At 43.0% G+C, this 25,000-nt stretch overlaps 65 non-coding genes across 65 annotated transcripts in view; all 65 read right to left on the bottom strand.

Moving 5' to 3' along the window:
- Positions 1–17: 17 nt before the first annotated feature.
- LOC145872178 (5S ribosomal RNA) lies at positions 18–136 on the bottom strand. Its single transcript, XR_014387810.1, has one exon. It is a non-coding gene; the product is annotated as a 5S ribosomal RNA (ribosomal RNA).
- A 139-nt stretch (positions 137–275) lies between these two features.
- On the bottom strand, positions 276–394 carry LOC145873807 (5S ribosomal RNA). Its single transcript, XR_014389442.1, has one exon. It is a non-coding gene; the product is annotated as a 5S ribosomal RNA (ribosomal RNA).
- Positions 395–803: 409 nt separating this feature from the next.
- LOC145873806 (5S ribosomal RNA) lies at positions 804–922 on the bottom strand. The gene has a single exon (XR_014389441.1). It is a non-coding gene; the product is annotated as a 5S ribosomal RNA (ribosomal RNA).
- A 139-nt stretch (positions 923–1,061) lies between these two features.
- Positions 1,062–1,180, bottom strand: LOC145873805 (5S ribosomal RNA). The gene has a single exon (XR_014389440.1). It is a non-coding gene; the product is annotated as a 5S ribosomal RNA (ribosomal RNA).
- Positions 1,181–1,589: 409 nt separating this feature from the next.
- On the bottom strand, positions 1,590–1,708 carry LOC145873804 (5S ribosomal RNA). Its single transcript, XR_014389439.1, has one exon. It is a non-coding gene; the product is annotated as a 5S ribosomal RNA (ribosomal RNA).
- A 139-nt stretch (positions 1,709–1,847) lies between these two features.
- On the bottom strand, positions 1,848–1,966 carry LOC145873803 (5S ribosomal RNA). The gene has a single exon (XR_014389438.1). It is a non-coding gene; the product is annotated as a 5S ribosomal RNA (ribosomal RNA).
- Positions 1,967–2,375: 409 nt separating this feature from the next.
- On the bottom strand, positions 2,376–2,494 carry LOC145873802 (5S ribosomal RNA). The gene has a single exon (XR_014389437.1). It is a non-coding gene; the product is annotated as a 5S ribosomal RNA (ribosomal RNA).
- A 139-nt stretch (positions 2,495–2,633) lies between these two features.
- Positions 2,634–2,752, bottom strand: LOC145873800 (5S ribosomal RNA). Its single transcript, XR_014389435.1, has one exon. It is a non-coding gene; the product is annotated as a 5S ribosomal RNA (ribosomal RNA).
- A 409-nt stretch (positions 2,753–3,161) lies between these two features.
- Positions 3,162–3,280, bottom strand: LOC145873799 (5S ribosomal RNA). The gene has a single exon (XR_014389434.1). It is a non-coding gene; the product is annotated as a 5S ribosomal RNA (ribosomal RNA).
- Positions 3,281–3,419: 139 nt separating this feature from the next.
- On the bottom strand, positions 3,420–3,538 carry LOC145873798 (5S ribosomal RNA). Its single transcript, XR_014389433.1, has one exon. It is a non-coding gene; the product is annotated as a 5S ribosomal RNA (ribosomal RNA).
- A 409-nt stretch (positions 3,539–3,947) lies between these two features.
- On the bottom strand, positions 3,948–4,066 carry LOC145872167 (5S ribosomal RNA). The gene has a single exon (XR_014387799.1). It is a non-coding gene; the product is annotated as a 5S ribosomal RNA (ribosomal RNA).
- A 139-nt stretch (positions 4,067–4,205) lies between these two features.
- On the bottom strand, positions 4,206–4,324 carry LOC145873797 (5S ribosomal RNA). Its single transcript, XR_014389432.1, has one exon. It is a non-coding gene; the product is annotated as a 5S ribosomal RNA (ribosomal RNA).
- Positions 4,325–4,733: 409 nt separating this feature from the next.
- LOC145873796 (5S ribosomal RNA) lies at positions 4,734–4,852 on the bottom strand. Its single transcript, XR_014389431.1, has one exon. It is a non-coding gene; the product is annotated as a 5S ribosomal RNA (ribosomal RNA).
- Positions 4,853–4,991: 139 nt separating this feature from the next.
- Positions 4,992–5,110, bottom strand: LOC145873795 (5S ribosomal RNA). Its single transcript, XR_014389430.1, has one exon. It is a non-coding gene; the product is annotated as a 5S ribosomal RNA (ribosomal RNA).
- Positions 5,111–5,519: 409 nt separating this feature from the next.
- LOC145873794 (5S ribosomal RNA) lies at positions 5,520–5,638 on the bottom strand. Its single transcript, XR_014389429.1, has one exon. It is a non-coding gene; the product is annotated as a 5S ribosomal RNA (ribosomal RNA).
- A 139-nt stretch (positions 5,639–5,777) lies between these two features.
- LOC145873793 (5S ribosomal RNA) lies at positions 5,778–5,896 on the bottom strand. Its single transcript, XR_014389428.1, has one exon. It is a non-coding gene; the product is annotated as a 5S ribosomal RNA (ribosomal RNA).
- A 409-nt stretch (positions 5,897–6,305) lies between these two features.
- Positions 6,306–6,424, bottom strand: LOC145873792 (5S ribosomal RNA). The gene has a single exon (XR_014389427.1). It is a non-coding gene; the product is annotated as a 5S ribosomal RNA (ribosomal RNA).
- Positions 6,425–6,563: 139 nt separating this feature from the next.
- LOC145873791 (5S ribosomal RNA) lies at positions 6,564–6,682 on the bottom strand. The gene has a single exon (XR_014389426.1). It is a non-coding gene; the product is annotated as a 5S ribosomal RNA (ribosomal RNA).
- Positions 6,683–7,091: 409 nt separating this feature from the next.
- LOC145873789 (5S ribosomal RNA) lies at positions 7,092–7,210 on the bottom strand. The gene has a single exon (XR_014389424.1). It is a non-coding gene; the product is annotated as a 5S ribosomal RNA (ribosomal RNA).
- A 139-nt stretch (positions 7,211–7,349) lies between these two features.
- On the bottom strand, positions 7,350–7,468 carry LOC145873788 (5S ribosomal RNA). The gene has a single exon (XR_014389423.1). It is a non-coding gene; the product is annotated as a 5S ribosomal RNA (ribosomal RNA).
- A 409-nt stretch (positions 7,469–7,877) lies between these two features.
- LOC145867846 (5S ribosomal RNA) lies at positions 7,878–7,996 on the bottom strand. Its single transcript, XR_014383839.1, has one exon. It is a non-coding gene; the product is annotated as a 5S ribosomal RNA (ribosomal RNA).
- A 139-nt stretch (positions 7,997–8,135) lies between these two features.
- Positions 8,136–8,254, bottom strand: LOC145873787 (5S ribosomal RNA). Its single transcript, XR_014389422.1, has one exon. It is a non-coding gene; the product is annotated as a 5S ribosomal RNA (ribosomal RNA).
- A 409-nt stretch (positions 8,255–8,663) lies between these two features.
- Positions 8,664–8,782, bottom strand: LOC145868625 (5S ribosomal RNA). Its single transcript, XR_014384621.1, has one exon. It is a non-coding gene; the product is annotated as a 5S ribosomal RNA (ribosomal RNA).
- A 139-nt stretch (positions 8,783–8,921) lies between these two features.
- LOC145873786 (5S ribosomal RNA) lies at positions 8,922–9,040 on the bottom strand. Its single transcript, XR_014389421.1, has one exon. It is a non-coding gene; the product is annotated as a 5S ribosomal RNA (ribosomal RNA).
- A 409-nt stretch (positions 9,041–9,449) lies between these two features.
- On the bottom strand, positions 9,450–9,568 carry LOC145873785 (5S ribosomal RNA). Its single transcript, XR_014389420.1, has one exon. It is a non-coding gene; the product is annotated as a 5S ribosomal RNA (ribosomal RNA).
- A 139-nt stretch (positions 9,569–9,707) lies between these two features.
- On the bottom strand, positions 9,708–9,826 carry LOC145873784 (5S ribosomal RNA). The gene has a single exon (XR_014389419.1). It is a non-coding gene; the product is annotated as a 5S ribosomal RNA (ribosomal RNA).
- A 409-nt stretch (positions 9,827–10,235) lies between these two features.
- On the bottom strand, positions 10,236–10,354 carry LOC145873783 (5S ribosomal RNA). The gene has a single exon (XR_014389418.1). It is a non-coding gene; the product is annotated as a 5S ribosomal RNA (ribosomal RNA).
- Positions 10,355–10,493: 139 nt separating this feature from the next.
- LOC145868304 (5S ribosomal RNA) lies at positions 10,494–10,612 on the bottom strand. Its single transcript, XR_014384299.1, has one exon. It is a non-coding gene; the product is annotated as a 5S ribosomal RNA (ribosomal RNA).
- A 409-nt stretch (positions 10,613–11,021) lies between these two features.
- LOC145867845 (5S ribosomal RNA) lies at positions 11,022–11,140 on the bottom strand. The gene has a single exon (XR_014383838.1). It is a non-coding gene; the product is annotated as a 5S ribosomal RNA (ribosomal RNA).
- A 139-nt stretch (positions 11,141–11,279) lies between these two features.
- Positions 11,280–11,398, bottom strand: LOC145873782 (5S ribosomal RNA). Its single transcript, XR_014389417.1, has one exon. It is a non-coding gene; the product is annotated as a 5S ribosomal RNA (ribosomal RNA).
- A 409-nt stretch (positions 11,399–11,807) lies between these two features.
- Positions 11,808–11,926, bottom strand: LOC145873781 (5S ribosomal RNA). The gene has a single exon (XR_014389416.1). It is a non-coding gene; the product is annotated as a 5S ribosomal RNA (ribosomal RNA).
- Positions 11,927–12,065: 139 nt separating this feature from the next.
- On the bottom strand, positions 12,066–12,184 carry LOC145873780 (5S ribosomal RNA). Its single transcript, XR_014389415.1, has one exon. It is a non-coding gene; the product is annotated as a 5S ribosomal RNA (ribosomal RNA).
- A 409-nt stretch (positions 12,185–12,593) lies between these two features.
- On the bottom strand, positions 12,594–12,712 carry LOC145873778 (5S ribosomal RNA). Its single transcript, XR_014389413.1, has one exon. It is a non-coding gene; the product is annotated as a 5S ribosomal RNA (ribosomal RNA).
- Positions 12,713–12,851: 139 nt separating this feature from the next.
- LOC145873777 (5S ribosomal RNA) lies at positions 12,852–12,970 on the bottom strand. Its single transcript, XR_014389412.1, has one exon. It is a non-coding gene; the product is annotated as a 5S ribosomal RNA (ribosomal RNA).
- A 409-nt stretch (positions 12,971–13,379) lies between these two features.
- LOC145873776 (5S ribosomal RNA) lies at positions 13,380–13,498 on the bottom strand. Its single transcript, XR_014389411.1, has one exon. It is a non-coding gene; the product is annotated as a 5S ribosomal RNA (ribosomal RNA).
- Positions 13,499–13,637: 139 nt separating this feature from the next.
- On the bottom strand, positions 13,638–13,756 carry LOC145873775 (5S ribosomal RNA). Its single transcript, XR_014389410.1, has one exon. It is a non-coding gene; the product is annotated as a 5S ribosomal RNA (ribosomal RNA).
- Positions 13,757–14,165: 409 nt separating this feature from the next.
- LOC145873774 (5S ribosomal RNA) lies at positions 14,166–14,284 on the bottom strand. The gene has a single exon (XR_014389409.1). It is a non-coding gene; the product is annotated as a 5S ribosomal RNA (ribosomal RNA).
- A 139-nt stretch (positions 14,285–14,423) lies between these two features.
- On the bottom strand, positions 14,424–14,542 carry LOC145868303 (5S ribosomal RNA). The gene has a single exon (XR_014384298.1). It is a non-coding gene; the product is annotated as a 5S ribosomal RNA (ribosomal RNA).
- Positions 14,543–14,951: 409 nt separating this feature from the next.
- LOC145873773 (5S ribosomal RNA) lies at positions 14,952–15,070 on the bottom strand. Its single transcript, XR_014389408.1, has one exon. It is a non-coding gene; the product is annotated as a 5S ribosomal RNA (ribosomal RNA).
- A 139-nt stretch (positions 15,071–15,209) lies between these two features.
- On the bottom strand, positions 15,210–15,328 carry LOC145873772 (5S ribosomal RNA). The gene has a single exon (XR_014389407.1). It is a non-coding gene; the product is annotated as a 5S ribosomal RNA (ribosomal RNA).
- A 409-nt stretch (positions 15,329–15,737) lies between these two features.
- Positions 15,738–15,856, bottom strand: LOC145873771 (5S ribosomal RNA). The gene has a single exon (XR_014389406.1). It is a non-coding gene; the product is annotated as a 5S ribosomal RNA (ribosomal RNA).
- Positions 15,857–15,995: 139 nt separating this feature from the next.
- Positions 15,996–16,114, bottom strand: LOC145873770 (5S ribosomal RNA). The gene has a single exon (XR_014389405.1). It is a non-coding gene; the product is annotated as a 5S ribosomal RNA (ribosomal RNA).
- A 409-nt stretch (positions 16,115–16,523) lies between these two features.
- LOC145873769 (5S ribosomal RNA) lies at positions 16,524–16,642 on the bottom strand. Its single transcript, XR_014389404.1, has one exon. It is a non-coding gene; the product is annotated as a 5S ribosomal RNA (ribosomal RNA).
- A 139-nt stretch (positions 16,643–16,781) lies between these two features.
- On the bottom strand, positions 16,782–16,900 carry LOC145873767 (5S ribosomal RNA). The gene has a single exon (XR_014389402.1). It is a non-coding gene; the product is annotated as a 5S ribosomal RNA (ribosomal RNA).
- A 409-nt stretch (positions 16,901–17,309) lies between these two features.
- Positions 17,310–17,428, bottom strand: LOC145867844 (5S ribosomal RNA). Its single transcript, XR_014383837.1, has one exon. It is a non-coding gene; the product is annotated as a 5S ribosomal RNA (ribosomal RNA).
- A 139-nt stretch (positions 17,429–17,567) lies between these two features.
- Positions 17,568–17,686, bottom strand: LOC145873766 (5S ribosomal RNA). Its single transcript, XR_014389401.1, has one exon. It is a non-coding gene; the product is annotated as a 5S ribosomal RNA (ribosomal RNA).
- Positions 17,687–17,825: 139 nt separating this feature from the next.
- LOC145873765 (5S ribosomal RNA) lies at positions 17,826–17,944 on the bottom strand. The gene has a single exon (XR_014389400.1). It is a non-coding gene; the product is annotated as a 5S ribosomal RNA (ribosomal RNA).
- Positions 17,945–18,353: 409 nt separating this feature from the next.
- LOC145873764 (5S ribosomal RNA) lies at positions 18,354–18,472 on the bottom strand. The gene has a single exon (XR_014389399.1). It is a non-coding gene; the product is annotated as a 5S ribosomal RNA (ribosomal RNA).
- Positions 18,473–18,611: 139 nt separating this feature from the next.
- On the bottom strand, positions 18,612–18,730 carry LOC145873763 (5S ribosomal RNA). The gene has a single exon (XR_014389398.1). It is a non-coding gene; the product is annotated as a 5S ribosomal RNA (ribosomal RNA).
- A 409-nt stretch (positions 18,731–19,139) lies between these two features.
- Positions 19,140–19,258, bottom strand: LOC145873762 (5S ribosomal RNA). The gene has a single exon (XR_014389397.1). It is a non-coding gene; the product is annotated as a 5S ribosomal RNA (ribosomal RNA).
- A 139-nt stretch (positions 19,259–19,397) lies between these two features.
- On the bottom strand, positions 19,398–19,516 carry LOC145873761 (5S ribosomal RNA). The gene has a single exon (XR_014389396.1). It is a non-coding gene; the product is annotated as a 5S ribosomal RNA (ribosomal RNA).
- Positions 19,517–19,925: 409 nt separating this feature from the next.
- LOC145873760 (5S ribosomal RNA) lies at positions 19,926–20,044 on the bottom strand. The gene has a single exon (XR_014389395.1). It is a non-coding gene; the product is annotated as a 5S ribosomal RNA (ribosomal RNA).
- A 139-nt stretch (positions 20,045–20,183) lies between these two features.
- On the bottom strand, positions 20,184–20,302 carry LOC145873759 (5S ribosomal RNA). Its single transcript, XR_014389394.1, has one exon. It is a non-coding gene; the product is annotated as a 5S ribosomal RNA (ribosomal RNA).
- A 409-nt stretch (positions 20,303–20,711) lies between these two features.
- On the bottom strand, positions 20,712–20,830 carry LOC145873758 (5S ribosomal RNA). The gene has a single exon (XR_014389393.1). It is a non-coding gene; the product is annotated as a 5S ribosomal RNA (ribosomal RNA).
- A 139-nt stretch (positions 20,831–20,969) lies between these two features.
- On the bottom strand, positions 20,970–21,088 carry LOC145873756 (5S ribosomal RNA). Its single transcript, XR_014389391.1, has one exon. It is a non-coding gene; the product is annotated as a 5S ribosomal RNA (ribosomal RNA).
- Positions 21,089–21,497: 409 nt separating this feature from the next.
- Positions 21,498–21,616, bottom strand: LOC145867843 (5S ribosomal RNA). Its single transcript, XR_014383836.1, has one exon. It is a non-coding gene; the product is annotated as a 5S ribosomal RNA (ribosomal RNA).
- A 139-nt stretch (positions 21,617–21,755) lies between these two features.
- On the bottom strand, positions 21,756–21,874 carry LOC145873755 (5S ribosomal RNA). Its single transcript, XR_014389390.1, has one exon. It is a non-coding gene; the product is annotated as a 5S ribosomal RNA (ribosomal RNA).
- Positions 21,875–22,013: 139 nt separating this feature from the next.
- LOC145873754 (5S ribosomal RNA) lies at positions 22,014–22,132 on the bottom strand. The gene has a single exon (XR_014389389.1). It is a non-coding gene; the product is annotated as a 5S ribosomal RNA (ribosomal RNA).
- A 409-nt stretch (positions 22,133–22,541) lies between these two features.
- Positions 22,542–22,660, bottom strand: LOC145873753 (5S ribosomal RNA). The gene has a single exon (XR_014389388.1). It is a non-coding gene; the product is annotated as a 5S ribosomal RNA (ribosomal RNA).
- A 139-nt stretch (positions 22,661–22,799) lies between these two features.
- LOC145873752 (5S ribosomal RNA) lies at positions 22,800–22,918 on the bottom strand. The gene has a single exon (XR_014389387.1). It is a non-coding gene; the product is annotated as a 5S ribosomal RNA (ribosomal RNA).
- A 409-nt stretch (positions 22,919–23,327) lies between these two features.
- On the bottom strand, positions 23,328–23,446 carry LOC145867842 (5S ribosomal RNA). The gene has a single exon (XR_014383835.1). It is a non-coding gene; the product is annotated as a 5S ribosomal RNA (ribosomal RNA).
- A 139-nt stretch (positions 23,447–23,585) lies between these two features.
- Positions 23,586–23,704, bottom strand: LOC145873751 (5S ribosomal RNA). The gene has a single exon (XR_014389386.1). It is a non-coding gene; the product is annotated as a 5S ribosomal RNA (ribosomal RNA).
- A 409-nt stretch (positions 23,705–24,113) lies between these two features.
- LOC145867841 (5S ribosomal RNA) lies at positions 24,114–24,232 on the bottom strand. The gene has a single exon (XR_014383834.1). It is a non-coding gene; the product is annotated as a 5S ribosomal RNA (ribosomal RNA).
- A 139-nt stretch (positions 24,233–24,371) lies between these two features.
- On the bottom strand, positions 24,372–24,490 carry LOC145873750 (5S ribosomal RNA). Its single transcript, XR_014389385.1, has one exon. It is a non-coding gene; the product is annotated as a 5S ribosomal RNA (ribosomal RNA).
- Positions 24,491–24,899: 409 nt separating this feature from the next.
- The window catches only part of LOC145867840 (5S ribosomal RNA), a 119-nt gene continuing 18 nt past the window's right edge, over positions 24,900–25,000 (bottom strand). Inside the window, exon 1 of the ribosomal RNA XR_014383833.1 lies at positions 24,900–25,000. This exon is cut by the window's right edge and continues 18 nt beyond it. This is a non-coding gene — a ribosomal RNA (5S ribosomal RNA).

Raw genomic sequence — 25,000 nt, 5'->3', positions numbered from 1 at the left:
CACCCTCGTGGACAAAATGCTTACAGCACCTGGTATTCCCAGGCGGTCTCCCATCCAAGTACTAACCAGGCCCTACCCTGCTTAGCTTCCGAGATCAGACGAGATCGGGCGTACCCAGGCTGGTATGGCCGTAAGCGAGAAACAATCTCTTGCTACAACATATATAGTCAAAGTGAATCTGATAAAACAGACATTTAGTCAATTCATCATTAAATGCTTAATACAAGGCAGTGTTGCTGATGAAATAGTGCAAGAGCACACCCTCGTGGACAAAATGCTTACAGCACCTGGTATTCCCAGGCGGTCTCCCATCCAAGTACTAACCAGGCCCGACCCTGCTTAGCTTCCGAGATCAGACGAGATCGGGCGTACCCAGGCTGGTATGGCCGTAAGCGAGAAACGAACTCTTGCTACAACATATATAGTCAAAGTGAGTGTGATAAACAGACATTGCATTTTCACCAATTAGATAAGCAGCTTGAACTTTGTGTCACTGAAAAAGTAGAAGAAATTACAAACACTGTTCCCATCACTTTTTAGCACAGGTAGTTGGATAAAATACAAACTTTATTTCCTTTCATCATTTGAACAGGGCAAAGGAGCACAAAGCACACACAAGCTGCATTCAGCAACAATATTCTTGTTTGTCTTATAAATACAAGGCAGATGCTAATTGAAAACACAAGGAAATTTGATCCTATTAAAAAGGCAGGAAGCTGCATTTAGTCAATTCATCATTAAATGCTTACTACAAGGCAGTGTTGCTGATGAAATAGTGCAGGGGCACACCCTCGTGGACAAAATGCTTACAGCACCTGGTATTCCCAGGCGGTCTCCCATCCAAGTACTAACCAGGCCCGACCCTGCTTAGCTTCCGAGATCAGACGAGATCGGGCGTACCCAGGCTGGTATGGCCGTAAGCGAGAAACAATCTCTTGCTACAACATATATAGTCAAAGTGAATCTGATAAAACAGACATTTAGTCAATTCATCATTAAATGCTTAATACAAGGCAGTGTTGCTGATGAAATAGTGCAAGAGCACACCCTCGTGGACAAAATGCTTACAGCACCTGGTATTCCCAGGCGGTCTCCCATCCAAGTACTAACCAGGCCCGACCCTGCTTAGCTTCCGAGATCAGACGAGATCGGGCGTACCCAGGCTGGTATGGCCGTAAGCGAGAAACGAACTCTTGCTACAACATATATAGTCAAAGTGAGTGTGATAAACAGACATTGCATTTTCACCAATTAGATAAGCAGCTTGAACTTTGTGTCACTGAAAAAGTAGAAGAAATTACAAACACTGTTCCCATCACTTTTTAGCACAGGTAGTTGGATAAAATACAAACTTTATTTCCTTTCATCATTTGAACAGGGCAAAGGAGCACAAAGCACACACAAGCTGCATTCAGCAACAATATTCTTGTTTGTCTTATAAATACAAGGCAGATGCTAATTGAAAACACAAGGAAATTTGATCCTATTAAAAAGGCAGGAAGCTGCATTTAGTCAATTCATCATTAAATGCTTACTACAAGGCAGTGTTGCTGATGAAATAGTGCAGGGGCACACCCTCGTGGACAAAATGCTTACAGCACCTGGTATTCCCAGGCGGTCTCCCATCCAAGTACTAACCAGGCCCGACCCTGCTTAGCTTCCGAGATCAGACGAGATCGGGCGTACCCAGGCTGGTATGGCCGTAAGCGAGAAACAATCTCTTGCTACAACATATATAGTCAAAGTGAATCTGATAAAACAGACATTTAGTCAATTCATCATTAAATGCTTAATACAAGGCAGTGTTGCTGATGAAATAGTGCAAGAGCACACCCTCGTGGACAAAATGCTTACAGCACCTGGTATTCCCAGGCGGTCTCCCATCCAAGTACTAACCAGGCCCGACCCTGCTTAGCTTCCGAGATCAGACGAGATCGGGCGTACCCAGGCTGGTATGGCCGTAAGCGAGAAACGAACTCTTGCTACAACATATATAGTCAAAGTGAGTGTGATAAACAGACATTGCATTTTCACCAATTAGATAAGCAGCTTGAACTTTGTGTCACTGAAAAAGTAGAAGAAATTACAAACACTGTTCCCATCACTTTTTAGCACAGGTAGTTGGATAAAATACAAACTTTATTTCCTTTCATCATTTGAACAGGGCAAAGGAGCACAAAGCACACACAAGCTGCATTCAGCAACAATATTCTTGTTTGTCTTATAAATACAAGGCAGATGCTAATTGAAAACACAAGGAAATTTGATCCTATTAAAAAGGCAGGAAGCTGCATTTAGTCAATTCATCATTAAATGCTTACTACAAGGCAGTGTTGCTGATGAAATAGTGCAGGGGCACACCCTCGTGGACAAAATGCTTACAGCACCTGGTATTCCCAGGCGGTCTCCCATCCAAGTACTAACCAGGCCCGACCCTGCTTAGCTTCCGAGATCAGACGAGATCGGGCGTACCCAGGCTGGTATGGCCGTAAGCGAGAAACAATCTCTTGCTACAACATATATAGTCAAAGTGAATCTGATAAAACAGACATTTAGTCAATTCATCATTAAATGCTTAATACAAGGCAGTGTTGCTGATGAAATAGTGCAAGAGCACACCCTCGTGGACAAAATGCTTACAGCACCTGGTATTCCCAGGCGGTCTCCCATCCAAGTACTAACCAGGCCCGACCCTGCTTAGCTTCCGAGATCAGACGAGATCGGGCGTACCCAGGCTGGTATGGCCGTAAGCGAGAAACGAACTCTTGCTACAACATATATAGTCAAAGTGAGTGTGATAAACAGACATTGCATTTTCACCAATTAGATAAGCAGCTTGAACTTTGTGTCACTGAAAAAGTAGAAGAAATTACAAACACTGTTCCCATCACTTTTTAGCACAGGTAGTTGGATAAAATACAAACTTTATTTCCTTTCATCATTTGAACAGGGCAAAGGAGCACAAAGCACACACAAGCTGCATTCAGCAACAATATTCTTGTTTGTCTTATAAATACAAGGCAGATGCTAATTGAAAACACAAGGAAATTTGATCCTATTAAAAAGGCAGGAAGCTGCATTTAGTCAATTCATCATTAAATGCTTACTACAAGGCAGTGTTGCTGATGAAATAGTGCAGGGGCACACCCTCGTGGACAAAATGCTTACAGCACCTGGTATTCCCAGGCGGTCTCCCATCCAAGTACTAACCAGGCCCGACCCTGCTTAGCTTCCGAGATCAGACGAGATCGGGCGTACCCAGGCTGGTATGGCCGTAAGCGAGAAACAATCTCTTGCTACAACATATATAGTCAAAGTGAATCTGATAAAACAGACATTTAGTCAATTCATCATTAAATGCTTAATACAAGGCAGTGTTGCTGATGAAATAGTGCAAGAGCACACCCTCGTGGACAAAATGCTTACAGCACCTGGTATTCCCAGGCGGTCTCCCATCCAAGTACTAACCAGGCCCGACCCTGCTTAGCTTCCGAGATCAGACGAGATCGGGCGTACCCAGGCTGGTATGGCCGTAAGCGAGAAACGAACTCTTGCTACAACATATATAGTCAAAGTGAGTGTGATAAACAGACATTGCATTTTCACCAATTAGATAAGCAGCTTGAACTTTGTGTCACTGAAAAAGTAGAAGAAATTACAAACACTGTTCCCATCACTTTTTAGCACAGGTAGTTGGATAAAATACAAACTTTATTTCCTTTCATCATTTGAACAGGGCAAAGGAGCACAAAGCACACACAAGCTGCATTCAGCAACAATATTCTTGTTTGTCTTATAAATACAAGGCAGATGCTAATTGAAAACACAAGGAAATTTGATCCTATTAAAAAGGCAGGAAGCTGCATTTAGTCAATTCATCATTAAATGCTTACTACAAGGCAGTGTTGCTGATGAAATAGTGCAGGGGCACACCCTCGTGGACAAAATGCTTACAGCACCTGGTATTCCCAGGCGGTCTCCCATCCAAGTACTAACCAGGCCCTACCCTGCTTAGCTTCCGAGATCAGACGAGATCGGGCGTACCCAGGCTGGTATGGCCGTAAGCGAGAAACAATCTCTTGCTACAACATATATAGTCAAAGTGAATCTGATAAAACAGACATTTAGTCAATTCATCATTAAATGCTTAATACAAGGCAGTGTTGCTGATGAAATAGTGCAAGAGCACACCCTCGTGGACAAAATGCTTACAGCACCTGGTATTCCCAGGCGGTCTCCCATCCAAGTACTAACCAGGCCCGACCCTGCTTAGCTTCCGAGATCAGACGAGATCGGGCGTACCCAGGCTGGTATGGCCGTAAGCGAGAAACGAACTCTTGCTACAACATATATAGTCAAAGTGAGTGTGATAAACAGACATTGCATTTTCACCAATTAGATAAGCAGCTTGAACTTTGTGTCACTGAAAAAGTAGAAGAAATTACAAACACTGTTCCCATCACTTTTTAGCACAGGTAGTTGGATAAAATACAAACTTTATTTCCTTTCATCATTTGAACAGGGCAAAGGAGCACAAAGCACACACAAGCTGCATTCAGCAACAATATTCTTGTTTGTCTTATAAATACAAGGCAGATGCTAATTGAAAACACAAGGAAATTTGATCCTATTAAAAAGGCAGGAAGCTGCATTTAGTCAATTCATCATTAAATGCTTACTACAAGGCAGTGTTGCTGATGAAATAGTGCAGGGGCACACCCTCGTGGACAAAATGCTTACAGCACCTGGTATTCCCAGGCGGTCTCCCATCCAAGTACTAACCAGGCCCGACCCTGCTTAGCTTCCGAGATCAGACGAGATCGGGCGTACCCAGGCTGGTATGGCCGTAAGCGAGAAACAATCTCTTGCTACAACATATATAGTCAAAGTGAATCTGATAAAACAGACATTTAGTCAATTCATCATTAAATGCTTAATACAAGGCAGTGTTGCTGATGAAATAGTGCAAGAGCACACCCTCGTGGACAAAATGCTTACAGCACCTGGTATTCCCAGGCGGTCTCCCATCCAAGTACTAACCAGGCCCGACCCTGCTTAGCTTCCGAGATCAGACGAGATCGGGCGTACCCAGGCTGGTATGGCCGTAAGCGAGAAACGAACTCTTGCTACAACATATATAGTCAAAGTGAGTGTGATAAACAGACATTGCATTTTCACCAATTAGATAAGCAGCTTGAACTTTGTGTCACTGAAAAAGTAGAAGAAATTACAAACACTGTTCCCATCACTTTTTAGCACAGGTAGTTGGATAAAATACAAACTTTATTTCCTTTCATCATTTGAACAGGGCAAAGGAGCACAAAGCACACACAAGCTGCATTCAGCAACAATATTCTTGTTTGTCTTATAAATACAAGGCAGATGCTAATTGAAAACACAAGGAAATTTGATCCTATTAAAAAGGCAGGAAGCTGCATTTAGTCAATTCATCATTAAATGCTTACTACAAGGCAGTGTTGCTGATGAAATAGTGCAGGGGCACACCCTCGTGGACAAAATGCTTACAGCACCTGGTATTCCCAGGCGGTCTCCCATCCAAGTACTAACCAGGCCCGACCCTGCTTAGCTTCCGAGATCAGACGAGATCGGGCGTACCCAGGCTGGTATGGCCGTAAGCGAGAAACAATCTCTTGCTACAACATATATAGTCAAAGTGAATCTGATAAAACAGACATTTAGTCAATTCATCATTAAATGCTTAATACAAGGCAGTGTTGCTGATGAAATAGTGCAAGAGCACACCCTCGTGGACAAAATGCTTACAGCACCTGGTATTCCCAGGCGGTCTCCCATCCAAGTACTAACCAGGCCCGACCCTGCTTAGCTTCCGAGATCAGACGAGATCGGGCGTACCCAGGCTGGTATGGCCGTAAGCGAGAAACGAACTCTTGCTACAACATATATAGTCAAAGTGAGTGTGATAAACAGACATTGCATTTTCACCAATTAGATAAGCAGCTTGAACTTTGTGTCACTGAAAAAGTAGAAGAAATTACAAACACTGTTCCCATCACTTTTTAGCACAGGTAGTTGGATAAAATACAAACTTTATTTCCTTTCATCATTTGAACAGGGCAAAGGAGCACAAAGCACACACAAGCTGCATTCAGCAACAATATTCTTGTTTGTCTTATAAATACAAGGCAGATGCTAATTGAAAACACAAGGAAATTTGATCCTATTAAAAAGGCAGGAAGCTGCATTTAGTCAATTCATCATTAAATGCTTACTACAAGGCAGTGTTGCTGATGAAATAGTGCAGGGGCACACCCTCGTGGACAAAATGCTTACAGCACCTGGTATTCCCAGGCGGTCTCCCATCCAAGTACTAACCAGGCCCGACCCTGCTTAGCTTCCGAGATCAGACGAGATCGGGCGTACCCAGGCTGGTATGGCCGTAAGCGAGAAACAATCTCTTGCTACAACATATATAATCAAAGTGAATCTGATAAAACAGACATTTAGTCAATTCATCATTAAATGCTTAATACAAGGCAGTGTTGCTGATGAAATAGTGCAAGAGCACACCCTCGTGGACAAAATGCTTACAGCACCTGGTATTCCCAGGCGGTCTCCCATCCAAGTACTAACCAGGCCCGACCCTGCTTAGCTTCCGAGATCAGACGAGATCGGGCGTACCCAGGCTGGTATGGCCGTAAGCGAGAAACGAACTCTTGCTACAACATATATAGTCAAAGTGAGTGTGATAAACAGACATTGCATTTTCACCAATTAGATAAGCAGCTTGAACTTTGTGTCACTGAAAAAGTAGAAGAAATTACAAACACTGTTCCCATCACTTTTTAGCACAGGTAGTTGGATAAAATACAAACTTTATTTCCTTTCATCATTTGAACAGGGCAAAGGAGCACAAAGCACACACAAGCTGCATTCAGCAACAATATTCTTGTTTGTCTTATAAATACAAGGCAGATGCTAATTGAAAACACAAGGAAATTTGATCCTATTAAAAAGGCAGGAAGCTGCATTTAGTCAATTCATCATTAAATGCTTACTACAAGGCAGTGTTGCTGATGAAATAGTGCAGGGGCACACCCTCGTGGACAAAATGCTTACAGCACCTGGTATTCCCAGGCGGTCTCCCATCCAAGTACTAACCAGGCCCGACCCTGCTTAGCTTCCGAGATCAGACGAGATCGGGCGTACCCAGGCTGGTATGGCCGTAAGCGAGAAACAATCTCTTGCTACAACATATATAGTCAAAGTGAATCTGATAAAACAGACATTTAGTCAATTCATCATTAAATGCTTAATACAAGGCAGTGTTGCTGATGAAATAGTGCAAGAGCACACCCTCGTGGACAAAATGCTTACAGCACCTGGTATTCCCAGGCGGTCTCCCATCCAAGTACTAACCAGGCCCGACCCTGCTTAGCTTCCGAGATCAGACGAGATCGGGCGTACCCAGGCTGGTATGGCCGTAAGCGAGAAACAATCTCTTGCTACAACATATATAGTCAAAGTGAGTGTGATAAACAGACATTGCATTTTCACCAATTAGATAAGCAGCTTGAACTTTGTGTCACTGAAAAAGTAGAAGAAATTACAAACACTGTTCCCATCACTTTTTAGCACAGGTAGTTGGATAAAATACAAACTTTATTTCCTTTCATCATTTGAACAGGGCAAAGGAGCACAAAGCACACACAAGCTGCATTCAGCAACAATATTCTTGTTTGTCTTATAAATACAAGGCAGATGCTAATTGAAAACACAAGGAAATTTGATCCTATTAAAAAGGCAGGAAGCTGCATTTAGTCAATTCATCATTAAATGCTTACTACAAGGCAGTGTTGCTGATGAAATAGTGCAGGGGCACACCCTCGTGGACAAAATGCTTACAGCACCTGGTATTCCCAGGCGGTCTCCCATCCAAGTACTAACCAGGCCCGACCCTGCTTAGCTTCCAAGATCAGACGAGATCGGGCGTACCCAGGCTGGTATGGCCGTAAGCGAGAAACAATCTCTTGCTACAACATATATAGTCAAAGTGAATCTGATAAAACAGACATTTAGTCAATTCATCATTAAATGCTTAATACAAGGCAGTGTTGCTGATGAAATAGTGCAAGAGCACACCCTCGTGGACAAAATGCTTACAGCACCTGGTATTCCCAGGCGGTCTCCCATCCAAGTACTAACCAGGCCCGACCCTGCTTAGCTTCCGAGATCAGACGAGATCGGGCGTACCCAGGCTGGTATGGCCGTAAGCGAGAAACGAACTCTTGCTACAACATATATAGTCAAAGTGAGTGTGATAAACAGACATTGCATTTTCACCAATTAGATAAGCAGCTTGAACTTTGTGTCACTGAAAAAGTAGAAGAAATTACAAACACTGTTCCCATCACTTTTTAGCACAGGTAGTTGGATAAAATACAAACTTTATTTCCTTTCATCATTTGAACAGTGCAAAGGAGCACAAAGCACACACAAGCTGCATTCAGCAACAATATTCTTGTTTGTCTTATAAATACAAGGCAGATGCTAATTGAAAACACAAGGAAATTTGATCCTATTAAAAAGGCAGGAAGCTGCATTTAGTCAATTCATCATTAAATGCTTACTACAAGGCAGTGTTGCTGATGAAATAGTGCAGGGGCACACCCTCGTGGACAAAATGCTTACAGCACCTGGTATTCCCAGGCGGTCTCCCATCCAATTACTAACCAGGCCCGACCCTGCTTAGCTTCCGAGATCAGACGAGATCGGGCGTACCCAGGCTGGTATGGCCGTAAGCGAGAAACAATCTCTTGCTACAACATATATAGTCAAAGTGAATCTGATAAAACAGACATTTAGTCAATTCATCATTAAATGCTTAATACAAGGCAGTGTTGCTGATGAAATAGTGCAAGAGCACACCCTCGTGGACAAAATGCTTACAGCACCTGGTATTCCCAGGCGGTCTCCCATCCAAGTACTAACCAGGCCCGACCCTGCTTAGCTTCCGAGATCAGACGAGATCGGGCGTACCCAGGCTGGTATGGCCGTAAGCGAGAAACAATCTCTTGCTACAACATATATAGTCAAAGTGAGTGTGATAAACAGACATTGCATTTTCACCAATTAGATAAGCAGCTTGAACTTTGTGTCACTGAAAAAGTAGAAGAAATTACAAACACTGTTCCCATCACTTTTTAGCACAGGTAGTTGGATAAAATACAAACTTTATTTCCTTTCATCATTTGAACAGGGCAAAGGAGCACAAAGCACACACAAGCTGCATTCAGCAACAATATTCTTGTTTGTCTTATAAATACAAGGCAGATGCTAATTGAAAACACAAGGAAATTTGATCCTATTAGAAAGGCAGGAAGCTGCATTTAGTCAATTCATCATTAAATGCTTACTACAAGGCAGTGTTGCTGATGAAATAGTGCAGGGGCACACCCTCGTGGACAAAATGCTTACAGCACCTGGTATTCCCAGGCGGTCTCCCATCCAAGTACTAACCAGGCCCGACCCTGCTTAGCTTCCGAGATCAGACGAGATCGGGCGTACCCAGGCTGGTATGGCCGTAAGCGAGAAACAATCTCTTGCTACAACATATATAGTCAAAGTGAATCTGATAAAACAGACATTTAGTCAATTCATCATTAAATGCTTAATACAAGGCAGTGTTGCTGATGAAATAGTGCAAGAGCACACCCTCGTGGACAAAATGCTTACAGCACCTGGTATTCCCAGGCGGTCTCCCATCCAAGTACTAACCAGGCCCGACCCTGCTTAGCTTCCGAGATCAGACGAGATCGGGCGTACCCAGGCTGGTATGGCCGTAAGCGAGAAACGATCTCTTGCTACAACATATATAGTCAAAGTGAGTGTGATAAACAGACATTGCATTTTCACCAATTAGATAAGCAGCTTGAACTTTGTGTCACTGAAAAAGTAGAAGAAATTACAAACACTGTTCCCATCACTTTTTAGCACAGGTAGTTGGATAAAATACAAACTTTATTTCCTTTCATCATTTGAACAGGGCAAAGGAGCACAAAGCACACACAAGCTGCATTCAGCAACAATATTCTTGTTTGTCTTATAAATACAAGGCAGATGCTAATTGAAAACACAAGGAAATTTGATCCTATTAAAAAGGCAGGAAGCTGCATTTAGTCAATTCATCATTAAATGCTTACTACAAGGCAGTGTTGCTGATGAAATAGTGCAGGGGCACACCCTCGTGGACAAAATGCTTACAGCACCTGGTATTCCCAGGCGGTCTCCCATCCAAGTACTAACCAGGCCCGACCCTGCTTAGCTTCCGAGATCAGACGAGATCGGGCGTACCCAGGCTGGTATGGCCGTAAGCGAGAAACAATCTCTTGCTACAACATATATAGTCAAAGTGAATCTGATAAAACAGACATTTAGTCAATTCATCATTAAATGCTTAATACAAGGCAGTGTTGCTGATGAAATAGTGCAAGAGCACACCCTCGTGGACAAAATGCTTACAGCACCTGGTATTCCCAGGCGGTCTCCCATCCAAGTACTAACCAGGCCCGACCCTGCTTAGCTTCCGAGATCAGACAAGATCGGGCGTACCCAGGCTGGTATGGCCGTAAGCGAGAAACAATCTCTTGCTACAACATATATAGTCAAAGTGAGTGTGATAAACAGACATTGCATTTTCACCAATTAGATAAGCAGCTTGAACTTTGTGTCACTGAAAAAGTAGAAGAAATTACAAACACTGTTCCCATCACTTTTTAGCACAGGTAGTTGGATAAAATACAAACTTTATTTCCTTTCATCATTTGAACAGGGCAAAGGAGCACAAAGCACACACAAGCTGCATTCAGCAACAATATTCTTGTTTGTCTTATAAATACAAGGCAGATGCTAATTGAAAACACAAGGAAATTTGATCCTATTAAAAAGGCAGGAAGCTGCATTTAGTCAATTCATCATTAAATGCTTACTACAAGGCAGTGTTGCTGATGAAATAGTGCAGGGGCACACCCTCGTGGACAAAATGCTTACAGCACCTGGTATTCCCAGGCGGTCTCCCATCCAAGTACTAACCAGGCCCGACCCTGCTTAGCTTCCAAGATCAGACGAGATCGGGCGTACCCAGGCTGGTATGGCCGTAAGCGAGAAACAATCTCTTGCTACAACATATATAGTCAAAGTGAATCTGATAAAACAGACATTTAGTCAATTCATCATTAAATGCTTAATACAAGGCAGTGTTGCTGATGAAATAGTGCAAGAGCACACCCTCGTGGACAAAATGCTTACAGCACCTGGTATTCCCAGGCGGTCTCCCATCCAAGTACTAACCAGGCCCGACCCTGCTTAGCTTCCGAGATCAGACGAGATCGGGCGTACCCAGGCTGGTATGGCCGTAAGCGAGAAACGAACTCTTGCTACAACATATATAGTCAAAGTGAGTGTGATAAACAGACATTGCATTTTCACCAATTAGATAAGCAGCTTGAACTTTGTGTCACTGAAAAAGTAGAAGAAATTACAAACACTGTTCCCATCACTTTTTAGCACAGGTAGTTGGATAAAATACAAACTTTATTTCCTTTCATCATTTGAACAGTGCAAAGGAGCACAAAGCACACACAAGCTGCATTCAGCAACAATATTCTTGTTTGTCTTATAAATACAAGGCAGATGCTAATTGAAAACACAAGGAAATTTGATCCTATTAAAAAGGCAGGAAGCTGCATTTAGTCAATTCATCATTAAATGCTTACTACAAGGCAGTGTTGCTGATGAAATAGTGCAGGGGCACACCCTCGTGGACAAAATGCTTACAGCACCTGGTATTCCCAGGCGGTCTCCCATCCAAGTACTAACCAGGCCCGACCCTGCTTAGCTTCCGAGATCAGACGAGATCGGGCGTACCCAGGCTGGTATGGCCGTAAGCGAGAAACAATCTCTTGCTACAACATATATAGTCAAAGTGAATCTGATAAAACAGACATTTAGTCAATTCATCATTAAATGCTTAATACAAGGCAGTGTTGCTGATGAAATAGTGCAAGAGCACACCCTCGTGGACAAAATGCTTACAGCACCTGGTATTCCCAGGCGGTCTCCCATCCAAGTACTAACCAGGCCCGACCCTGCTTAGCTTCCGAGATCAGACGAGATCGGGCGTACCCAGGCTGGTATGGCCGTAAGCGAGAAACAATCTCTTGCTACAACATATATAGTCAAAGTGAGTGTGATAAACAGACATTGCATTTTCACCAATTAGATAAGCAGCTTGAACTTTGTGTCACTGAAAAAGTAGAAGAAATTACAAACACTGTTCCCATCACTTTTTAGCACAGGTAGTTGGATAAAATACAAACTTTATTTCCTTTCATCATTTGAACAGGGCAAAGGAGCACAAAGCACACACAAGCTGCATTCAGCAACAATATTCTTGTTTGTCTTATAAATACAAGGCAGATGCTAATTGAAAACACAAGGAAATTTGATCCTATTAAAAAGGCAGGAAGCTGCATTTAGTCAATTCATCATTAAATGCTTACTACAAGGCAGTGTTGCTGATGAAATAGTGCAGGGGCACACCCTCGTGGACAAAATGCTTACAGCACCTGGTATTCCCAGGCGGTCTCCCATCCAAGTACTAACCAGGCCCGACCCTGCTTAGCTTCCGAGATCAGACGAGATCGGGCGTACCCAGGCTGGTATGGCCGTAAGCGAGAAACAATCTCTTGCTACAACATATATAGTCAAAGTGAATCTGATAAAACAGACATTTAGTCAATTCATCATTAAATGCTTAATACAAGGCAGTGTTGCTGATGAAATAGTGCAAGAGCACACCCTCGTGGACAAAATGCTTACAGCACCTGGTATTCCCAGGCGGTCTCCCATCCAAGTACTAACCAGGCCCGACCCTGCTTAGCTTCCGAGATCAGACGAGATCGGGCGTACCCAGGCTGGTATGGCCGTAAGCGAGAAACGAACTCTTGCTACAACATATATAGTCAAAGTGAGTGTGATAAACAGACATTGCATTTTCACCAATTAGATAAGCAGCTTGAACTTTGTGTCACTGAAAAAGTAGAAGAAATTACAAACACTGTTCCCATCACTTTTTAGCACAGGTAGTTGGATAAAATACAAACTTTATTTCCTTTCATCATTTGAACAGGGCAAAGGAGCACAAAGCACACACAAGCTGCATTCAGCAACAATATTCTTGTTTGTCTTATAAATACAAGGCAGATGCTAATTGAAAACACAAGGAAATTTGATCCTATTAAAAAGGCAGGAAGCTGCATTTAGTCAATTCATCATTAAATGCTTACTACAAGGCAGTGTTGCTGATGAAATAGTGCAGGGGCACACCCTCGTGGACAAAATGCTTACAGCACCTGGTATTCCCAGGCGGTCTCCCATCCAAGTACTAACCAGGCCCGACCCTGCTTAGCTTCCGAGATCAGACGAGATCGGGCGTACCCAGGCTGGTATGGCCGTAAGCGAGAAACAATCTCTTGCTACAACATATATAGTCAAAGTGAATCTGATAAAACAGACATTTAGTCAATTCATCATTAAATGCTTAATACAAGGCAGTGTTGCTGATGAAATAGTGCAAGAGCACACCCTCGTGGACAAAATGCTTACAGCACCTGGTATTCCCAGGCGGTCTCCCATCCAAGTACTAACCAGGCCCGACCCTGCTTAGCTTCCGAGATCAGACGAGATCGGGCGTACCCAGGCTGGTATGGCCGTAAGCGAGAAACGAACTCTTGCTACAACATATATAGTCAAAGTGAGTGTGATAAACAGACATTGCATTTTCACCAATTAGATAAGCAGCTTGAACTTTGTGTCACTGAAAAAGTAGAAGAAATTACAAACACTGTTCCCATCACTTTTTAGCACAGGTAGTTGGATAAAATACAAACTTTATTTCCTTTCATCATTTGAACAGGGCAAAGGAGCACAAAGCACACACAAGCTGCATTCAGCAACAATATTCTTGTTTGTCTTATAAATACAAGGCAGATGCTAATTGAAAACACAAGGAAATTTGATCCTATTAAAAAGGCAGGAAGCTGCATTTAGTCAATTCATCATTAAATGCTTACTACAAGGCAGTGTTGCTGATGAAATAGTGCAGGGGCACACCCTCGTGGACAAAATGCTTACAGCACCTGGTATTCCCAGGCGGTCTCCCATCCAAGTACTAACCAGGCCCGACCCTGCTTAGCTTCCGAGATCAGACGAGATCGGGCGTACCCAGGCTGGTATGGCCGTAAGCGAGAAACAATCTCTTGCTACAACATATATAGTCAAAGTGAATCTGATAAAACAGACATTTAGTCAATTCATCATTAAATGCTTAATACAAGGCAGTGTTGCTGATGAAATAGTGCAAGAGCACACCCTCGTGGACAAAATGCTTACAGCACCTGGTATTCCCAGGCGGTCTCCCATCCAAGTACTAACCAGGCCCGACCCTGCTTAGCTTCCGAGATCAGACAAGATCGGGCGTACCCAGGCTGGTATGGCCGTAAGCGAGAAACAATCTCTTGCTACAACATATATAGTCAAAGTGAGTGTGATAAACAGACATTGCATTTTCACCAATTAGATAAGCAGCTTGAACTTTGTGTCACTGAAAAAGTAGAAGAAATTACAAACACTGTTCCCATCACTTTTTAGCACAGGTAGTTGGATAAAATACAAACTTTATTTCCTTTCATCATTTGAACAGGGCAAAGGAGCACAAAGCACACACAAGCTGCATTCAGCAACAATATTCTTGTTTGTCTTATAAATACAAGGCAGATGCTAATTGAAAACACAAGGAAATTTGATCCTATTAAAAAGGCAGGAAGCTGCATTTAGTCAATTCATCATTAAATGCTTACTACAAGGCAGTGTTGCTGATGAAATAGTGCAGGGGCACACCCTCGTGGACAAAATGCTTACAGCACCTGGTATTCCCAGGCGGTCTCCCATCCAAGTACTAACCAGGCCCGACCCTGCTTAGCTTCCGAGATCAGACGAGATCGGGCGTACCCAGGCTGGTATGGCCGTAAGCGAGAAACAATCTCTTGCTACAACATATATAGTCAAAGTGAATCTGATAAAACAGACATTTAGTCAATTCATCATTAAATGCTTAATACAAGGCAGTGTTGCTGATGAAATAGTGCAAGAGCACACCCTCGTGGACAAAATGCTTACAGCACCTGGTATTCCCAGGCGGTCTCCCATCCAAGTACTAACCAGGCCCGACCCTGCTTAGCTTCCGAGATCAGACGAGATCGGGCGTACCCAGGCTGGTATGGCCGTAAGCGAGAAACGAACTCTTGCTACAACATATATAGTCAAAGTGAGTGTGATAAACAGACATTGCATTTTCACCAATTAGATAAGCAGCTTGAACTTTGTGTCACTGAAAAAGTAGAAGAAATTACAAACACTGTTCCCATCACTTTTTAGCACAGGTAGTTGGATAAAATACAAACTTTATTTCCTTTCATCATTTGAACAGGGCAAAGGAGCACAAAGCACACACAAGCTGCATTCAGCAACAATATTCTTGTTTGTCTTATAAATACAAGGCAGATGCTAATTGAAAACACAAGGAAATTTGATCCTATTAAAAAGGCAGGAAGCTGCATTTAGTCAATTCATCATTAAATGCTTACTACAAGGCAGTGTTGCTGATGAAATAGTGCAGGGGCACACCCTCGTGGACAAAATGCTTACAGCACCTGGTATTCCCAGGCGGTCTCCCATCCAAGTACTAACCAGGCCCGACCCTGCTTAGCTTCCGAGATCAGACGAGATCGGGCGTACCCAGGCTGGTATGGCCGTAAGCGAGAAACAATCTCTTGCTACAACATATATAGTCAAAGTGAATCTGATAAAACAGACATTTAGTCAATTCATCATTAAATGCTTAATACAAGGCAGTGTTGCTGATGAAATAGTGCAAGAGCACACCCTCGTGGACAAAATGCTTACAGCACCTGGTATTCCCAGGCGGTCTCCCATCCAAGTACTAACCAGGCCCGACCCTGCTTAGCTTCCGAGATCAGACGAGATCGGGCGTACCCAGGCTGGTATGGCCGTAAGCGAGAAACGAACTCTTGCTACAACATATATAGTCAAAGTGAGTGTGATAAACAGACATTGCATTTTCACCAATTAGATAAGCAGCTTGAACTTTGTGTCACTGAAAAAGTAGAAGAAATTACAAACACTGTTCCCATCACTTTTTAGCACAGGTAGTTGGATAAAATACAAACTTTATTTCCTTTCATCATTTGAACAGGGCAAAGGAGCACAAAGCACACACAAGCTGCATTCAGCAACAATATTCTTGTTTGTCTTATAAATACAAGGCAGATGCTAATTGAAAACACAAGGAAATTTGATCCTATTAAAAAGGCAGGAAGCTGCATTTAGTCAATTCATCATTAAATGCTTACTACAAGGCAGTGTTGCTGATGAAATAGTGCAGGGGCACACCCTCGTGGACAAAATGCTTACAGCACCTGGTATTCCCAGGCGGTCTCCCATCCAAGTACTAACCAGGCCCGACCCTGCTTAGCTTCCGAGATCAGACGAGATCGGGCGTACCCAGGCTGGTATGGCCGTAAGCGAGAAACAATCTCTTGCTACAACATATATAGTCAAAGTGAATCTGATAAAACAGACATTTAGTCAATTCATCATTAAATGCTTAATACAAGGCAGTGTTGCTGATGAAATAGTGCAAGAGCACACCCTCGTGGACAAAATGCTTACAGCACCTGGTATTCCCAGGCGGTCTCCCATCCAAGTACTAACCAGGCCCGACCCTGCTTAGCTTCCGAGATCAGACGAGATCGGGCGTACCCAGGCTGGTATGGCCGTAAGCGAGAAACGATCTCTTGCTACAACATATATAGTCAAAGTGAGTGTGATAAACAGACATTGCATTTTCACCAATTAGATAAGCAGCTTGAACTTTGTGTCACTGAAAAAGTAGAAGAAATTACAAACACTGTTCCCATCACTTTTTAGCACAGGTAGTTGGATAAAATACAAACTTTATTTCCTTTCATCATTTGAACAGGGCAAAGGAGCACAAAGCACACACAAGCTGCATTCAGCAACAATATTCTTGTTTGTCTTATAAATACAAGGCAGATGCTAATTGAAAACACAAGGAAATTTGATCCTATTAAAAAGGCAGGAAGCTGCATTTAGTCAATTCATCATTAAATGCTTACTACAAGGCAGTGTTGCTGATGAAATAGTGCAGGGGCACACCCTCGTGGACAAAATGCTTACAGCACCTGGTATTCCCAGGCGGTCTCCCATCCAAGTACTAACCAGGCCCGACCCTGCTTAGCTTCCAAGATCAGACGAGATCGGGCGTACCCAGGCTGGTATGGCCGTAAGCGAGAAACAATCTCTTGCTACAACATATATAGTCAAAGTGAATCTGATAAAACAGACATTTAGTCAATTCATCATTAAATGCTTAATACAAGGCAGTGTTGCTGATGAAATAGTGCAAGAGCACACCCTCGTGGACAAAATGCTTACAGCACCTGGTATTCCCAGGCGGTCTCCCATCCAAGTACTAACCAGGCCCGACCCTGCTTAGCTTCCGAGATCAGACGAGATCGGGCGTACCCAGGCTGGTATGGCCGTAAGCGAGAAACAATCTCTTGCTACAACATATATAGTCAAAGTGAGTCTGATAAAACAGACATTTAGTCAATTCATCATTAAATGCTTAATACAAGGCAGTGTTGCTGATGAAATAGTGCAAGAGCACACCCTCGTGGACAAAATGCTTACAGCACCTGGTATTCCCAGGCGGTCTCCCATCCAAGTACTAACCAGGCCCGACCCTGCTTAGCTTCCGAGATCAGACGAGATCGGGCGTACCCAGGCTGGTATGGCCGTAAGCAAGAAATAATCTCTTGCTACAACATATATAGTCAAAGTGAGTGTGATAAACAGACATTGCATTTTCACCAATTAGATAAGCAGCTTGAACTTTGTGTCACTGAAAAAGTAGAAGAAATTACAAACACTGTTCCCATCACTTTTTAGCACAGGTAGTTGGATAAAATACAAACTTTATTTCCTTTCATCATTTGAACAGGGCAAAGGAGCACAAAGCACACACAAGCTGCATTCAGCAACAATATTCTTGTTTGTCTTATAAATACAAGGCAGATGCTAATTGAAAACACAAGGAAATTTGATCCTATTAAAAAGGCAGGAAGCTGCATTTAGTCAATTCATCATTAAATGCTTACTACAAGGCAGTGTTGCTGATGAAATAGTGCAGGGGCACACCCTCGTGGACAAAATGCTTACAGCACCTGGTATTCCCAGGCGGTCTCCCATCCAAGTACTAACCAGGCCCGACCCTGCTTAGCTTCCGAGATCAGACGAGATCGGGCGTACCCAGGCTGGTATGGCCGTAAGCGAGAAACAATCTCTTGCTACAACATATATAGTCAAAGTGAATCTGATAAAACAGACATTTAGTCAATTCATCATTAAATGCTTAATACAAGGCAGTGTTGCTGATGAAATAGTGCAAGAGCACACCCTCGTGGACAAAATGCTTACAGCACCTGGTATTCCCAGGCGGTCTCCCATCCAAGTACTAACCAGGCCCGACCCTGCTTAGCTTCCGAGATCAGACGAGATCGGGCGTACCCAGGCTGGTATGGCCGTAAGCGAGAAACGAACTCTTGCTACAACATATATAGTCAAAGTGAGTGTGATAAACAGACATTGCATTTTCACCAATTAGATAAGCAGCTTGAACTTTGTGTCACTGAAAAAGTAGAAGAAATTACAAACACTGTTCCCATCACTTTTTAGCACAGGTAGTTGGATAAAATACAAACTTTATTTCCTTTCATCATTTGAACAGGGCAAAGGAGCACAAAGCACACACAAGCTGCATTCAGCAACAATATTCTTGTTTGTCTTATAAATACAAGGCAGATGCTAATTGAAAACACAAGGAAATTTGATCCTATTAAAAAGGCAGGAAGCTGCATTTAGTCAATTCATCATTAAATGCTTACTACAAGGCAGTGTTGCTGATGAAATAGTGCAGGGGCACACCCTCGTGGACAAAATGCTTACAGCACCTGGTATTCCCAGGCGGTCTCCCATCCAAGTACTAACCAGGCCCGACCCTGCTTAGCTTCCGAGATCAGACGAGATCGGGCGTACCCAGGCTGGTATGGCCGTAAGCGAGAAACAATCTCTTGCTACAACATATATAGTCAAAGTGAATCTGATAAAACAGACATTTAGTCAATTCATCATTAAATGCTTAATACAAGGCAGTGTTGCTGATGAAATAGTGCAAGAGCACACCCTCGTGGACAAAATGCTTACAGCACCTGGTATTCCCAGGCGGTCTCCCATCCAAGTACTAACCAGGCCCGACCCTGCTTAGCTTCCGAGATCAGACGAGATCGGGCGTACCCAGGCTGGTATGGCCGTAAGCGAGAAACGAACTCTTGCTACAACATATATAGTCAAAGTGAGTGTGATAAACAGACATTGCATTTTCACCAATTAGATAAGCAGCTTGAACTTTGTGTCACTGAAAAAGTAGAAGAAATTACAAACACTGTTCCCATCACTTTTTAGCACAGGTAGTTGGATAAAATACAAACTTTATTTCCTTTCATCATTTGAACAGGGCAAAGGAGCACAAAGCACACACAAGCTGCATTCAGCAACAATATTCTTGTTTGTCTTATAAATACAAGGCAGATGCTAATTGAAAACACAAGGAAATTTGATCCTATTAAAAAGGCAGGAAGCTGCATTTAGTCAATTCATCATTAAATGCTTACTACAAGGCAGTGTTGCTGATGAAATAGTGCAGGGGCACACCCTCGTGGACAAAATGCTTACAGCACCTGGTATTCCCAGGCGGTCTCCCATCCAAGTACTAACCAGGCCCGACCCTGCTTAGCTTCCGAGATCAGACGAGATCGGGCGTACCCAGGCTGGTATGGCCGTAAGCGAGAAACAATCTCTTGCTACAACATATATAGTCAAAGTGAATCTGATAAAACAGACATTTAGTCAATTCATCATTAAATGCTTAATACAAGGCAGTGTTGCTGATGAAATAGTGCAAGAGCACACCCTCGTGGACAAAATGCTTACAGCACCTGGTATTCCCAGGCGGTCTCCCATCCAAGTACTAACCAGGCCCGACCCTGCTTAGCTTCCGAGATCAGACGAGATCGGGCGTACCCAGGCTGGTATGGCCGTAAGCGAGAAACGAACTCTTGCTACAACATATATAGTCAAAGTGAGTGTGATAAACAGACATTGCATTTTCACCAATTAGATAAGCAGCTTGAACTTTGTGTCACTGAAAAAGTAGAAGAAATTACAAACACTGTTCCCATCACTTTTTAGCACAGGTAGTTGGATAAAATACAAACTTTATTTCCTTTCATCATTTGAACAGGGCAAAGGAGCACAAAGCACACACAAGCTGCATTCAGCAACAATATTCTTGTTTGTCTTATAAATACAAGGCAGATGCTAATTGAAAACACAAGGAAATTTGATCCTATTAAAAAGGCAGGAAGCTGCATTTAGTCAATTCATCATTAAATGCTTACTACAAGGCAGTGTTGCTGATGAAATAGTGCAGGGGCACACCCTCGTGGACAAAATGCTTACAGCACCTGGTATTCCCAGGCGGTCTCCCATCCAAGTACTAACCAGGCCCGACCCTGCTTAGCTTCCGAGATCAGACGAGATCGGGCGTACCCAGGCTGGTATGGCCGTAAGCGAGAAACAATCTCTTGCTACAACATATATAGTCAAAGTGAATCTGATAAAACAGACATTTAGTCAATTCATCATTAAATGCTTAATACAAGGCAGTGTTGCTGATGAAATAGTGCAAGAGCACACCCTCGTGGACAAAATGCTTACAGCACCTGGTATTCCCAGGCGGTCTCCCATCCAAGTACTAACCAGGCCCGACCCTGCTTAGCTTCCGAGATCAGACGAGATCGGGCGTACCCAGGCTGGTATGGCCGTAAGCGAGAAACGATCTCTTGCTACAACATATATAGTCAAAGTGAGTGTGATAAACAGACATTGCATTTTCACCAATTAGATAAGCAGCTTGAACTTTGTGTCACTGAAAAAGTAGAAGAAATTACAAACACTGTTCCCATCACTTTTTAGCACAGGTAGTTGGATAAAATACAAACTTTATTTCCTTTCATCATTTGAACAGGGCAAAGGAGCACAAAGCACACACAAGCTGCATTCAGCAACAATATTCTTGTTTGTCTTATAAATACAAGGCAGATGCTAATTGAAAACACAAGGAAATTTGATCCTATTAAAAAGGCAGGAAGCTGCATTTAGTCAATTCATCATTAAATGCTTACTACAAGGCAGTGTTGCTGATGAAATAGTGCAGGGGCACACCCTCGTGGACAAAATGCTTACAGCACCTGGTATTCCCAGGCGGTCTCCCATCCAAGTACTAACCAGGCCCGACCCTGCTTAGCTTCCAAGATCAGACGAGATCGGGCGTACCCAGGCTGGTATGGCCGTAAGCGAGAAACAATCTCTTGCTACAACATATATAGTCAAAGTGAATCTGATAAAACAGACATTTAGTCAATTCATCATTAAATGCTTAATACAAGGCAGTGTTGCTGATGAAATAGTGCAAGAGCACACCCTCGTGGACAAAATGCTTACAGCACCTGGTATTCCCAGGCGGTCTCCCATCCAAGTACTAACCAGGCCCGACCCTGCTTAGCTTCCGAGATCAGACGAGATCGGGCGTACCCAGGCTGGTATGGCCGTAAGCGAGAAACAATCTCTTGCTACAACATATATAGTCAAAGTGAGTCTGATAAAACAGACATTTAGTCAATTCATCATTAAATGCTTAATACAAGGCAGTGTTGCTGATGAAATAGTGCAAGAGCACACCCTCGTGGACAAAATGCTTACAGCACCTGGTATTCCCAGGCGGTCTCCCATCCAAGTACTAACCAGGCCCGACCCTGCTTAGCTTCCGAGATCAGACGAGATCGGGCGTACCCAGGCTGGTATGGCCGTAAGCAAGAAATAATCTCTTGCTACAACATATATAGTCAAAGTGAGTGTGATAAACAGACATTGCATTTTCACCAATTAGATAAGCAGCTTGAACTTTGTGTCACTGAAAAAGTAGAAGAAATTACAAACACTGTTCCCATCACTTTTTAGCACAGGTAGTTGGATAAAATACAAACTTTATTTCCTTTCATCATTTGAACAGGGCAAAGGAGCACAAAGCACACACAAGCTGCATTCAGCAACAATATTCTTGTTTGTCTTATAAATACAAGGCAGATGCTAATTGAAAACACAAGGAAATTTGATCCTATTAAAAAGGCAGGAAGCTGCATTTAGTCAATTCATCATTAAATGCTTACTACAAGGCAGTGTTGCTGATGAAATAGTGCAGGGGCACACCCTCGTGGACAAAATGCTTACAGCACCTGGTATTCCCAGGCGGTCTCCCATCCAAGTACTAACCAGGCCCGACCCTGCTTAGCTTCCGAGATCAGACGAGATCGGGCGTACCCAGGCTGGTATGGCCGTAAGCGAGAAACAATCTCTTGCTACAACATATATAGTCAAAGTGAATCTGATAAAACAGACATTTAGTCAATTCATCATTAAATGCTTAATACAAGGCAGTGTTGCTGATGAAATAGTGCAAGAGCACACCCTCGTGGACAAAATGCTTACAGCACCTGGTATTCCCAGGCGGTCTCCCATCCAAGTACTAACCAGGCCCGACCCTGCTTAGCTTCCGAGATCAGACGAGATCGGGCGTACCCAGGCTGGTATGGCCGTAAGCGAGAAACAATCTCTTGCTACAACATATATAGTCAAAGTGAGTGTGATAAACAGACATTGCATTTTCACCAATTAGATAAGCAGCTTGAACTTTCTGTCACTGAAAAAGTAGAAGAAATTACAAACACTGTTCCCATCACTTTTTAGCACAGGTAGTTGGATAAAATACAAACTTTATTTCCTTTCATCATTTGAACAGGGCAAAGGAGCACAAAGCACACACAAGCTGCATTCAGCAACAATATTCTTGTTTGTCTTATAAATACAAGGCAGATGCTAATTGAAAACACAAGGAAATTTGATCCTATTAAAAAGGCAGGAAGCTGCATTTAGTCAATTCATCATTAAATGCTTACTACAAGGCAGTGTTGCTGATGAAATAGTGCAGGGGCACACCCTCGTGGACAAAATGCTTACAGCACCTGGTATTCCCAGGCGGTCTCCCATCCAAGTACTAACCAGGCCCGACCCTGCTTAGCTTCCAAGATCAGACGAGATCGGGCGTACCCAGGCTGGTATGGCCGTAAGCGAGAAACAATCTCTTGCTACAACATATATAGTCAAAGTGAGTCTGATAAAACAGACATTTAGTCAATTCATCATTAAATGCTTAATACAAGGCAGTGTTGCTGATGAAATAGTGCAAGAGCACACCCTCGTGGACAAAATGCTTACAGCACCTGGTATTCCCAGGCGGTCTCCCATCCAAGTACTAACCAGGCCCGACCCTGCTTAGCTTCCGAGATCAGACGAGATCGGGCGTACCCAGGCTGGTATGGCCGTAAGCAAGAAATAATCTCTTGCTACAACATATATAGTCAAAGTGAGTATGATAAACAGACATTGCATTTTCACCAATTAGATAAGCAGCTTGAACTTTGTGTCACTGAAAAAGTAGAAGAAATTACAAACACTGTTCCCATCACTTTTTAGCACAGGTAGTTGGATAAAATACAAACTTTATTTCCTTTCATCATTTGAACAGGGCAAAGGAGCACAAAGCACACACAAGCTGCATTCAGCAACAATATTCTTGTTTGTCTTATAAATACAAGGCAGATGCTAATTGAAAACACAAGGAAATTTGATCCTATTAAAAAGGCAGGAAGCTGCATTTAGTCAATTCATCATTAAATGCTTACTACAAGGCAGTGTTGCTGATGAAATAGTGCAGGGGCACACCCTCGTGGACAAAATGCTTACAGCACCTGGTATTCCCAGGCGGTCTCCCATCCAAGTACTAACCAGGCCCGACCCTGCTTAGCTTCCAAGATCAGACGAGATCGGGCGTACCCAGGCTGGTATGGCCGTAAGCGAGAAACAATCTCTTGCTACAACATATATAGTCAAAGTGAATCTGATAAAACAGACATTTAGTCAATTCATCATTAAATGCTTAATACAAGGCAGTGTTGCTGATGAAATAGTGCAAGAGCACACCCTCGTGGACAAAATGCTTACAGCACCTGGTATTCCCAGGCGGTCTCCCATCCAAGTACTAACCAGGCCCGACCCTGCTTAGCTTCCGAGATCAGACGAGATCGGGCGTACCCAGGCTGGTATGGCCGTAAGCGAGAAACAATCTCTTGCTACAACATATATAGTCAAAGTGAGTGTGATAAACAGACATTGCATTTTCACCAATTAGATAAGCAGCTTGAACTTTCTGTCACTGAAAAAGTAGAAGAAATTACAAACACTGTTCCCATCACTTTTTAGCACAGGTAGTTGGATAAAATACAAACTTTATTTCCTTTCATCATTTGAACAGGGCAAAGGAGCACAAAGCACACACAAGCTGCATTCAGCAACAATATTCTTGTTTGTCTTATAAATACAAGGCAGATGCTAATTGAAAACACAAGGAAATTTGATCCTATTAAAAAGGCAGGAAGCTGCATTTAGTCAATTCATCATTAAATGCTTACTACAAGGCAGTGTTGCTGATGAAATAGTGCAGGGGCACACCCTCGTGGACAAAATGCTTACAGCACCTGGTATTCCCAGGCGGTCTCCCATCCAAGTACTAACCAGGCCCGACCCTGCTTAGCTTCCAAGATCAGACGAGATCGGGCGTACCCAG

The sequence above is a fragment of the Salmo salar genome, unplaced genomic scaffold (genome assembly GCF_965601325.2).
Source record: "Salmo salar unplaced genomic scaffold, fSalSal1 ptg000293l, whole genome shotgun sequence".
Classification (NCBI taxonomy): domain Eukaryota; kingdom Metazoa; phylum Chordata; class Actinopteri; order Salmoniformes; family Salmonidae; genus Salmo; species Salmo salar.
The sequence above is the reverse complement of the archived record's forward strand: the minus strand, read 5'-3'. Positions and strand labels throughout refer to the sequence as shown.